General features: G+C 47.6%; 1 long non-coding RNA gene across 1 annotated transcript; it reads right to left on the bottom strand.

Moving 5' to 3' along the window:
• Positions 1–632: 632 nt before the first annotated feature.
• On the bottom strand, positions 633–9,111 carry LOC134172599 (uncharacterized). Its single transcript, XR_009967965.1, has 4 exons — positions 9,070–9,111; positions 3,887–3,945; positions 2,808–2,965; positions 633–1,337 (listed from the first exon to the last, which is right to left on the bottom strand). It is a non-coding gene; the product is annotated as an uncharacterized LOC134172599 (long non-coding RNA).
• Between the last annotated feature and the right edge of the window lie 1,537 nt (positions 9,112–10,648).

Raw genomic sequence — 10,648 nt, 5'->3', positions numbered from 1 at the left:
AATTATTTAATCACCTGTATTTTAGGCTGAGCTGCTCCATCACAGAGATGTTGTGCGGTGGAAATTGTTTAGTCCATAAATACCTGTGAATCTCCCATCTTGCCTCTGTGTGCCTCCTTCATCATACAATACCAGACTGGTTTGTGTTGGAAGGGGCCTTAAAGCTCTTCCAGCTCCAACCCCTGCCACAGGTGGGGACACCTTCCACTAGAGCAGCTTGCTCCGAGCCCCTGTGTCCAACCTGGCCTTGAACACTGCCAGGGATGGGGCAGCCACAGCTTCTCTGGGCACCCTGTGCCAGCGCCTCAGCACCCTCATAGTGAAGAATGTGGCCCCTTTAGGCACTGGAGCTGCTCTAAGGTCTCCCCTTCAGGAGCCTTCTCTTCTCCAGGCTGACCCAGCCCAGCTCTCTCAGCCTGGCTCCAGAGCAGAGCTGCTCCAGCCCTCGCAGCATCTCCATGGCCTTCTCTGGACTCACTCCGACAGCTCCACATCCCTCTTGTGCTGCTGCCCCAGAACTGCAGGGGGGTCTCCCCAGAGAGCAGCAGAGGAGCAGGATCCCCTCCTTTGAGCTGCTGGTGATGCTGCTGGTATGCAGCCCAGGATACGTATTCATGGATGAATACACAAAGGTGGTAGCATTTTCCCATTAGAGTTTGGTGGACAATCCCCTCCTAATGGGAGGGCATGTTCGTCTGAGGGAATGTGCTGCAATGTATGCAAATATGTGCAAATGTATGCAAATTTGCAATCTACTTTTCCCCCACCTTGTTTTGCAGAGGATATTAGCAGGTATGCAAAGGTCTAAAATTATCCAATTGAGAGGAATGCTGTGTGAGTGTCAGGGGGGGCTGGTACCCCAAAGTTTGGGGTTCATTCAAACAGATGTACACTGAAATCTCTCCTTCCACCCATTCTTAATAAAGAGATTAATTGCTTGCTCCCTTCTCTGCAGGAAAACCTAACTCATAAGCACCTAACTGGGCTGGGGGCAGTGGATTAATGTGAGAACTGCTGGCCTGCTGCTGCAATAGAAGGAGTTGGCAAACCTCATGGCAGAGCTCCTTCCGCTTGCTTTTTACTCTGTGATTTGGAAATTCAGTGACAGAAGGATGGTTTTCAAGCTACCTCCTCTCTGGATTGAACACAGGCACCCAGAATTTGACATTTGGAACAAAACAATGCTTGATCCAAAGTCATACAGCAACTCTGTGATTGCACTGCGGGGGTTTTTCTTGCTCTTGTAAGAGATGCTTTTCCTCCCTGCTTGCAGCAAGCCAGAGTGTTCGGCACCCTCAGAACTAAGCAGCGGTGCATTGGATGATTCCCTCTATGAGCTGGGAGTAAGACATCTTCCTTACTTCATGTCATCATGTGGAAAAATTAAGAAGCAGCCCTCAAACCGTCCAAATACGCAGTTATCCATGAAAGGAAACACTTGTAGAGCTGGGGCTTGGGTCTGAGCTATGACAGAGCTCTGTCTAAACCTGCATCCAGATCTGGTGTTGGTGAGCCTGGGAGCACTTTGGGTTAATGGCCTTAGAATCATAGAATCGTTAGGGTTGGAAAGGACCTTCAGATCATCCAGTTCCAAGCCCCCTGCCATGAGCAAGGACACCTCACACTAAACCATCTCACCCAAGGCTCTGTCCAACCTGGCCTTGAACACCACCAGGGATGGAGCATTCACAGCTTCCTTGGGCAGCCCATTCCAGTGCCTCACCACCCTGACAGTAAAGAACTTCTTCCTTAGATCCAATCTAAGCTTCCCCTGTTTAAGTTCTAACCCGTTACCCCTTGTCCTGTCACTCCAGTCCCTAATGAAGAGTCCCTCCCCAGCATCCCTATAGGCCCCCTTCAGATACTGGAAGGCTGCTATGAGGTCTCCACGCAGCCTTCTCTTCTCCAGGCTGAACAGCCCCAACTTCCTCAGCCTGTCTTCATACAGGAGGTGCTCCAGTCCCCTGATCATCCTTGTGGCCTCCTCTGGACTTGTTCCAACAGTTCCATGTCCTTTTTATGTTGAGGACACCAAAACTGAACAATACTCCAAGTTAGGTCTCACAAGAGCAGAGTAGAGGGGATCTTGCATCTACATCATGCCTGAACAGCTATGAGAGTCTGGATCTGGGTCCAAAGATGACTGGTTCTTTGCTGTGTTTTGTGTTGGCTTAGGGAAAGCACAGGGTGATTCTTTGCCCAAACCATTCAACTCTCCACTCTTGTCTGAGCAAGAGTGGCAATCTCAGAAGCAAAGATATCCTGAAGTGTAAGTACTTTGCTCAGGCCAGAGCTATCAAAAGATCCTGAAATCTTATCACAGAATCAGAGACCTCCAGCAGGTCCATGTCCCTGTGTTGGTGCCCCAGAGCTGGGCACATTACCGCAGATACGGAGTGATGAGCCAACTAAAATCAAGGGTAGGAGAGCAGCAGTTCGAAACGGATTGGCCACATGGGGCAGAAAACCTGTGGTCCCACTCCGGAGGCAGAGAGAGCCATTTCCATAGGACCTAAACGGTGGCTCCTCTTCTCCCCCTCCTTTGCAAGAGCCCCATCTCTGTACACCCTGAAAGGGGAGAGATCCCTTGGGAAGGGCGGTCAGAGAGGTCTGAAACCATCCCATTCCCATCCCTTGCTCGTTGCCAGCGCTGGCGCTCCGGGAAGATGTGGGGAGAGGTGGCCACAGGGTGTCACTCGCACCCCGCGAGTGAACCACCCCACGGCGCATCCCGAGCTCCTCCCGGGGCAGGGGGGACATGGGGGGGTGCCTGTGCTAGATAGACCCCAGAGCAAGACAATACAAACCTTGGTGCTGCCGGTCAGGAATCGCGGCTCTTTTTCACAGCACTCCCCATAGGCAGGATGCTGCAGGAGTATCCAGCCTGTCTGTTCCTTCTCCATCCCCCGGGATATGGATTTCCATGGTCCAGTGCAGTCACCGTCAGGTGTAGAAGAGGATGCAGCTGGGAGTATAAAGAAGAGGGGAGTCAAATAAAAGGGGATTCTCTATAACCTGTAGTATTAATATTAGCCTAGGAGACAGTTTGAATGGGAGACGTTTGAATGGGCTTTGATTCCCAATGTCTTTTAATGGGAAAGGGGTTAGTATCAAATTTGTTAAGAAATATTCCTTAGACCCATGGGATTTGTCTCTTTTGGCCGAAGTTCTGGAACATTTGGTTTGAGGAACTGTTCTTATTAAGCTCTCTCCAGCAGTCTATCTGTCACAGGCACTCCCTGCATCCACAGGCACACTGTCAAGTGCCTTCAGCTTCTCCAGCTCGAAAGCCTTCACATTTGGAGTTGGCAGCTTCTGGCGTGTGAGCCAGGTGGGAAGCTGATGCAGCACGTGGCTTCTGCCCCTGCCCGCAGGGCTTGGCCAGCAGCAGGATCCCTGCCCTGCTGTGCCCGCTGTGATTTCCAAGGAGTTTTGCTTCTTGACCTAGGAAAAGGGATTAGGCAAAGAATGGATGCACTGAGCTTTCCCCTTCTCCCCGTTTTGGCTGCGTGAGTCGCATCTTGCCAGCCTCAGGCATAATCCTTCCTGCTGGGTCTGTAATTTGCCCATTTGTGTCAATTTACAGGTTAAAAAGAAGGGTCCCAGTCCTGCTGCTGCTGGATCTCCAGACAGCTTGGGTAGAGCTTTCCACCTGGGTAGTCACAGTGTTTGGGGATATGGGTAAAGGACACGCTTCCTTTCCTTCTTGGCTCGGATCATTGTAAGAGTTTGGTCTAGTTACCTCTTGTCTCCCCTTTTCTCCTGTGAGTTCTGTAAGTGTAAAGAGATGATAACTCATCTTCTTTTCATCTAGAAAGACTCAGCATGATCCACTGAAAAGGGAAAAAGAAGGAGGAGAGGACCCCCACTGCCCCACTTCTAATACATTAGCTGGCTCATCAGCAGATCTGTGCTGAATTTTCTTTCCTGGGTGTATGCAAACCTCTGTAGGGAAGAAAAGAGAGAGATGCATTTGACAAAAAGGGAGAATATCTGCTATTTAAAAGTGATAGCTGTCCAGCAAAATGCACTGATGTAATCTTTGGACTAATCTCCTCCTCGCAACCCTTCATGAGCAGCTACAAGAAACTCAGTCTGCGCAAAACACTGAGGAAATGGCACGAAGAATCCCTCTCCACACTGCCCATCCCACTGCTGTCACACTGTGATCTGTTGGCTACTTTGGCATCAATAGAATCAAGTGAAGAAAGCCAACAGATGCATATGCCTTTTGTATAAATCTGTTTTCTAACTTGTCTCCTTAAGCTCCTCTCTATAATTCGTATGCCATCGCTAGGGATAGAGGTGCGGTTTAGTTTTGCTTGCTCGAAGGGAGTACCATATACGCCTCCAGCAAAGGAGGAAGCACTGGAATACCTTAGACCTTGGGAGCAAAGGGCCCTGTCCTGGGTGATTCCCTTTGTGCCCCTTTCTGTTGCTTCTGTAGGTCCTCCTGACCCACTGGAGTGGGAGATCAGATCTGTTTAGAGCATACGGAGTCATTCCACATCACTAAGTTAGCCTGGAAATGGGAGTTGGCAGTGACTGTTATCTATTACCACTCGACAGAGGGTTGGCTGTCTGTCAGATTTGTCTGTACAGTCTCCTTGCACAGGCATGTGTGTCCCCAATGCAGAATTCACCATCCCAAATGACATCGACTGTGCCTTCTCCGCAGGAGCTGAATTAGCCCTAGAGACTCCCTCATCCGTCAAAAGCTGGAGCCAAGTCATGCTAGGAAAACAGCGGGATGAGGAAATAGTGCTTTCTGAGTCCCACTTGCTTTATGGATAGGTCAAGACCTCCAATCACCAGGGTCACCAATCCAATTAGAGAGCACACTTAACAAAACCCTGAGAATGCTTATTATCAGAAAGAGAGCTGCAATGTGCGAGATAGGAGCAGCACAACACAGCCCGGTGATGCTGACCCGGTCAAAGAACTTTTCCATGGGTATGATTTCTGTGGCTGTCCCTGCAGCTTCCCATATACGCCATATATTGGCAGTATCTCAGAGGAAACCAGTGTGTATGAGTCTAATTGTGCCCGCACTTAAAGCGGAGACGATGGAAGCTGTGGGCTGCTGCTTTGCAGTGGGATTGTGAGATTAATGGAGGGGAAGGGCACTGAAACTACACATATTCTTCTAAAACGTCTGGCTCTCTCACTTCACTGCCCTCAGATCAGCTTCAGCTCTCAGTGAAGCCGAGTTCTCCTTCGGCACAGATGTCTTTGCAGACATCCTGCTTATCTCCTCCATCCGAGGCCGAGCAACTCCAGCTTCCAGTTGGCAGAGACCATCAATCGAGAGATATCCACCGAGTCTTCCACAATAATGAAAATAATAACTCTTTTCCACTGGAGGAAGGTTGGAACCAGATGAGCATTAAGGTCCCTTCCAACCCAAAACTTTCTATGAATCTTTCAGTCATCCAGCCCATCACTGAGGCACAGTTTGCCTCGAGGAGGCCCATGATGCTCACAGCTTCCTAAGTGGGCACCTAACTTTGAAAGGCTCCATCTCCCTTGCTATTTCTAAACATGATGCTCTCCCCTGCTAAGCAAACAGCAGGAAACCAAAATGGAAACAAGGGAAAATATGACACCCTCTGCTAATAAATGCAAAGCGATGGAAAACAATTTTGCCAACTAGGCAACTCAAATTAGACTTCTCTCTCCGAGGAATATGGTCGATTTGTAGCTCTTATTACAGTGTAATGCTATTTCCCTAAAAGTTTGTGTGTGCATTTTAATGAATTCATAAAACCTGGACTGTAAAAGCCCCATGGGGGAAACCTGGCAGCTCTTTAATTCAGCATTAAAGCTCAACTGATGTCAATTGAATTGATTTCTGCGCATAGAAATTGCATTCGTTGAATGAAAACTTTAGCCCTTGCCATTCCCCCTTTTAAAGCTCACCGTAACACAATTGGCTCCTTGAGTCAGGTTCAATTACATGTTGAAAGTTTATAATCTGGTGTGCTGAACAGAGGCTGTGAAATCAAGAGAGAAAACCTAGCTAACCTGATTAAACCCTATACCACGCCATGCTGCGGCCAGTGGATCCTCGCTGAAACACAGGGGACTGGCTCCTCTCCGGGTATGCAATGTGCACCGATTGCAGCCAAAGACTTCATCCTGGTAACAGCCCCAGTGACCTCAGTGTCTCCAATGGGAGTTCAGAGCTCTGACCCAATTTCCAATTTTGCCTCTTTTAGCCTAGGGAGAGCTTGGAATCCAAACAGGGATTGTAAAGGGAAAGGAAAGACTCGGTGGCTGTGCCGGGCTTGGATTCTCTTCCATGTTATAGGCACATCCGTGTTAGGGTATGGCCCTGTGAATGGGAAGTTTCCAGTTGTGTTTCATGCGGGTTTACACATCCCTTGGCTTTTTGCTCTTAGCCTGGGGAAACTGCCGTAATCCCCTAAATTTTGACCCAAACGGAGCCAAAGCCAGGAAAGTTTTACTTGATGGAAAGCTGTACTTGTTTCCACAGGCCCCTCCTTGGTGCACAGGACGAGTTGCTCACTTCTGCAGGTATTTCAGCAGAGCAACCCACATTAGATGTTATTTCCAGAATTGTTCCCAGTCCTCCTATGAACATGGTGGAAACCTGATGAAAACGGCCTTGTTCTGTCGAGGGTCAGGTTAATGGTAGATGTTCACTTTGCTTTTCTAGTGTTTTGATGCTCTTTCACTGCTCCCAGACCCCAAAGCATATGAACAAAAGAATTGTGCGATCTTCCCACCATTAAAAACCAATCAAATGGGCTTTTTCTGTATTTCAATCTTCAGGAGAGAGTTGACTTTTTCAAACCCTTTGCTTATCCTGAGCCAACACCACCATAGCTTACACAGCACGGAGCTACCCTCCACAACCTCATTCAGTTTGTGGTCATACATAAAGCATTATTCCCTAGTAACAGCGAAGGGGTAACAGCTGCGGGGTTTATTACAGCCACAGATCCTCACACACCCATCTGAGACAAGTGTTAAAATCCCTTTTTATAGATGGAGACACTGAGCAATAGGGATGCTCAGCGATTTGGGAGGGGTTGGCTGGGTTTTGACTGCCAGCCCTGTGCTGTGGCCTCCCCCTCCTCATATGGGACATGCCTGAGCCCCAGAGCCTGAGGTTTTGGGTAGAACAGCTTAATTTAGTGTCCCAACCTGCAGTTTAAAACAGTGTCCCTACTGGCAGCCCCTTGGCCAGTCTGGGGCTGCCTGTAGTCACTGTATTGATGTCAACCCAGAGGAACTTTAGTCTTTAGTGAATGATAACTGCAGGTCTCTGCTTTTATTTGGGCTGCTGGTCTAAGGGAAAAACCTCATCCCCTTCACAGCTGTTGAAGGTGGGTCAAGGACAAGATGCTGCAGCTGGGTTAAAAAGAGCTTGTTGAGCAGTGTTTGCTCTCTGTGGTGCACATTGAAAGCCCTGAGTGTGCTGGGCTACCAGGTAGTCACAAGGCAGGCTCAAGACACCCAGCACATTGGTAGTCTCCATTGGTACTGGGCATGGATGGGATCTTTGTCCATCATCCACAAGCAAATTTCCCAGTCACAGCCCAAGAAATCTTTCCCAATCCTTGGAAAACATGCCCCACACTTGCCTTCTTTAGCAGTGCTGTAAGAACTGAGCTAATTGCAGAGGTACACATGCTTTCATTTGAGCATTTCAGTATATACACTATGTCTTTCACAGTGGTCCCAAATGACTGCCAAACACATGGAAGGTCTTTAAGGAACGGTCACGGATGATCATTAGCATCAATGATACAGAAGCAAACACAGACCCCAGGGGCTTTGAAAAGCAACCAACAATTTTGGGCACAGCACCACGGAAAGACCTAATACCCCAAAGCCCTGAGCAACCTCTCTGGAATCACAGCAGACTAATACAGCAGGAAACATTCCTTGAAGTTCCATTTCTGTTCCCTTTGCTAATGTTTAGCATCCTCAGTCTAATGCCATGTCCCACAGACTCACCAAACAACCAAATAGCAGGGCTGCCTTTCCCCATTATTGGGCTTTTCATGCATGCTTTCTTAGACCATGAACTATAGAGCCTCATAGGCTGCTGTAGGACTAAGTAAGTAAGGGGGGTATAGGGGATAATGGCTATCAAGAATGCAGAAAGCCAATTGCTCTGTTGCCACATGCCTGAGTGGGAAGACACAGTGATAATCAGTGTCCTTGATTTCTTCTGACCTTCTTGTCCCAAAAGAAATAGCTGCCCTAGCAAGCTTTAGGGCAGAGAGGAGCATCAAAGCTAAAAATGAAGATAATGTTCCACTTCATACCGAATCCCTGTGTTCCTAACTAAATGCCAGGGGGAAAACATCCTTGGTGTAGCCCATGTGCTTATCATTTTACAGCCACAACATACTTGGCTTTGCCAAGCAACATGGCTGAAATGCAAATTGTTTGAAAGAAAGGAATAGCAGAAGGACATTTTCCTTCCCTTTTTTCCCTTCAAATCTTTTTTTTTGCTGTATCAACAACTTTTGGCATTCGGCAAAAATAGCCGTGAAATATGGAAATGCCTTGTTCATAGCACAGTGATTTTTAAAGGCTTCTGCTGTGCAAATGCAGCTGAGATAGGCTTCTATAGTCTCTTGTCATCTCCCACTGTAACAGCGCTTCCTCGCTATTTCACTGAATAAGCAGATACAACAGCAAACTATTCACCAAACTCCAACAACATCAAAAGCCCATTAAAGTTCTGATTTAAACTCTCCAAAAAGCATGGAAACTCACAGCAAAATAACAGGCACCCAAGATTTGTTTGCAGCTAGCCATCACCCTTAACATTATCCAACTGTGCTTGCATATTGGATGGATGGCACTTGCCTGCCAGTCTCTTAGATGAAGTTTTAAACCAAACTCTTAATAGCCTTCTCAGTGCTGCGCCTTCTTAAACACCCTGAGGCTTTCCCCTATTCTCCCTTTATTTTCATGTCTGTTTAGCAGGACATGGGCAGAAAAGGAGGCTAAAACAATCCCCTTGCAAGAGCAAAAATACCTTGTTCGCAGTATCAGAAAGGCCTCTGTACAGACAGCACCAGTTACCTTCTTTGTAGTGCCATGTAGTCATCCAACATATCTTCTCCCCCTTCAAACTGAGGAAGAGACTAAAGACAATACAGGCATTGCAGGCAGATTAATACTGAGGAAGTAAGGTGTGGCTATCAATTAATTAAATCTCATTAAGCTCAAGTAGATGTGGCCATTCACAGTTCCAGTGGCAGTGTCATGTGATGCTTAGCATCACCAGCTGAAGCCCTTTTAATGTTTAATGAGGAAATCCCAATAAATGGGTTAGTGCAGTTTCCTCAACCCACTTTGCATTTGCATTGTAATTATCCTGGAGGAACATTGCTGGAGCAATCCTGTGGCTGTTTCTCTAAATCCACCTGGCTTTGCTGCTGCTCTGCCCCTGGAACCAGCACATCTGATGCTCTGAGCCAGTTTGAAGGAAAATAGGACAAAAGCATTTCTTTCTCTTATTTCCTTCTCTGGTGGCTTGCTTCCCTTAACCAGCTCACTGGGTGTCTGCACAAGGGTAAATAGGGCAACACTCTTGAAGGTGGCAGGGTCTGCTGCCATCAAGCATCACCCTGTTGTACCCAGGGCACTCAGTCAGGCAGGGAGCAGGACAGAGTCTTAGGTCAGCCCTTTCTTGAAGGGCTGCTCCTATGGTCCTAACTGAGCCGGAGGGGCCTCTGGGTGCTTTACAGATTCTACCCATGCACTTAACCAGCTCAAACTGAAAATCAAGGAGTTGTATTACCAAAGTGAATCTGTTATTGATCGTTGTAGACCAAATGCAACTGTCAAATCAAAGTCAAATCAGTGAGCGAATCTCAGTATGAGACTGGAGCTATATTAGGCAAATCATCAGCTAGGCAGCAGAAATAACCTCTCCTTATAAAGCCCTGAAAGAATCTGAGAAACTAATTCTATGTGTAGTTTGGAAATGGGAAAGTCAACTTTATGCCTGGCAAATACCACTGCTATTCCCCTGCCCTTTGCTGCAACTGGAAATAATGCAGGCTTTGAATCGGAGGTGAGGGCAAAAGATGGAGACCAAACAAGCTTTATTTCCGTCTGCTACCCCTAAGCAGAAAGAAGTTATATTCTGTTATTCCAACAGGAACACAAGGAAGACTTACATTATTTCAGTGTCTCCTGCTTGGAACAAGAAATCAGAAGTCTGGGAGGCAGTTAGCTGGGTCTCTATTCCCCTTGTGCATCCTCTGTACCGCAGTTTGATGTCTCCCAATACCCTTGCTGTCTGCAGAGACAGGAGGCTATCTTGTGCTTCATTCACTGTATGTAGGCTGTCATAAAGGAGAAATGCCTGCCCTATGGTCTCTGTCCCAGAGGATTTTATTTTGCAGCTCAGTCTATAGCAGAGCCAGCATCTATCTCCTCTCTGCACATCCCCTGCAGGGTTCAGCACCTTTCTCCTCTTCTTTTGCCTATTGCTGCCTATCGCCAAGGTCTTTCTTGCTGCCTCTCTTCCCATCCCTCTGGATGCAGCCATAAGAGCCTCATGCACTCTGCTTTTGGAAGAAACCCTACATCCATCATCACCTATCCCAGCAGAAAATGCTTGGAAAGGGCATTAGTGTTATCACAACCTTTG

The sequence above is a fragment of the Pezoporus occidentalis genome, unplaced genomic scaffold, assembly GCF_034315485.1.
Source record: "Pezoporus occidentalis ecotype Australia unplaced genomic scaffold, CSIRO_AGI_Poc_V1 ctg114, whole genome shotgun sequence".
Taxonomy (NCBI): Eukaryota; Metazoa; Chordata; class Aves; order Psittaciformes; family Psittacidae; genus Pezoporus; species Pezoporus occidentalis.
This window is presented reverse-complemented; position numbering and strand designations above follow the sequence as displayed.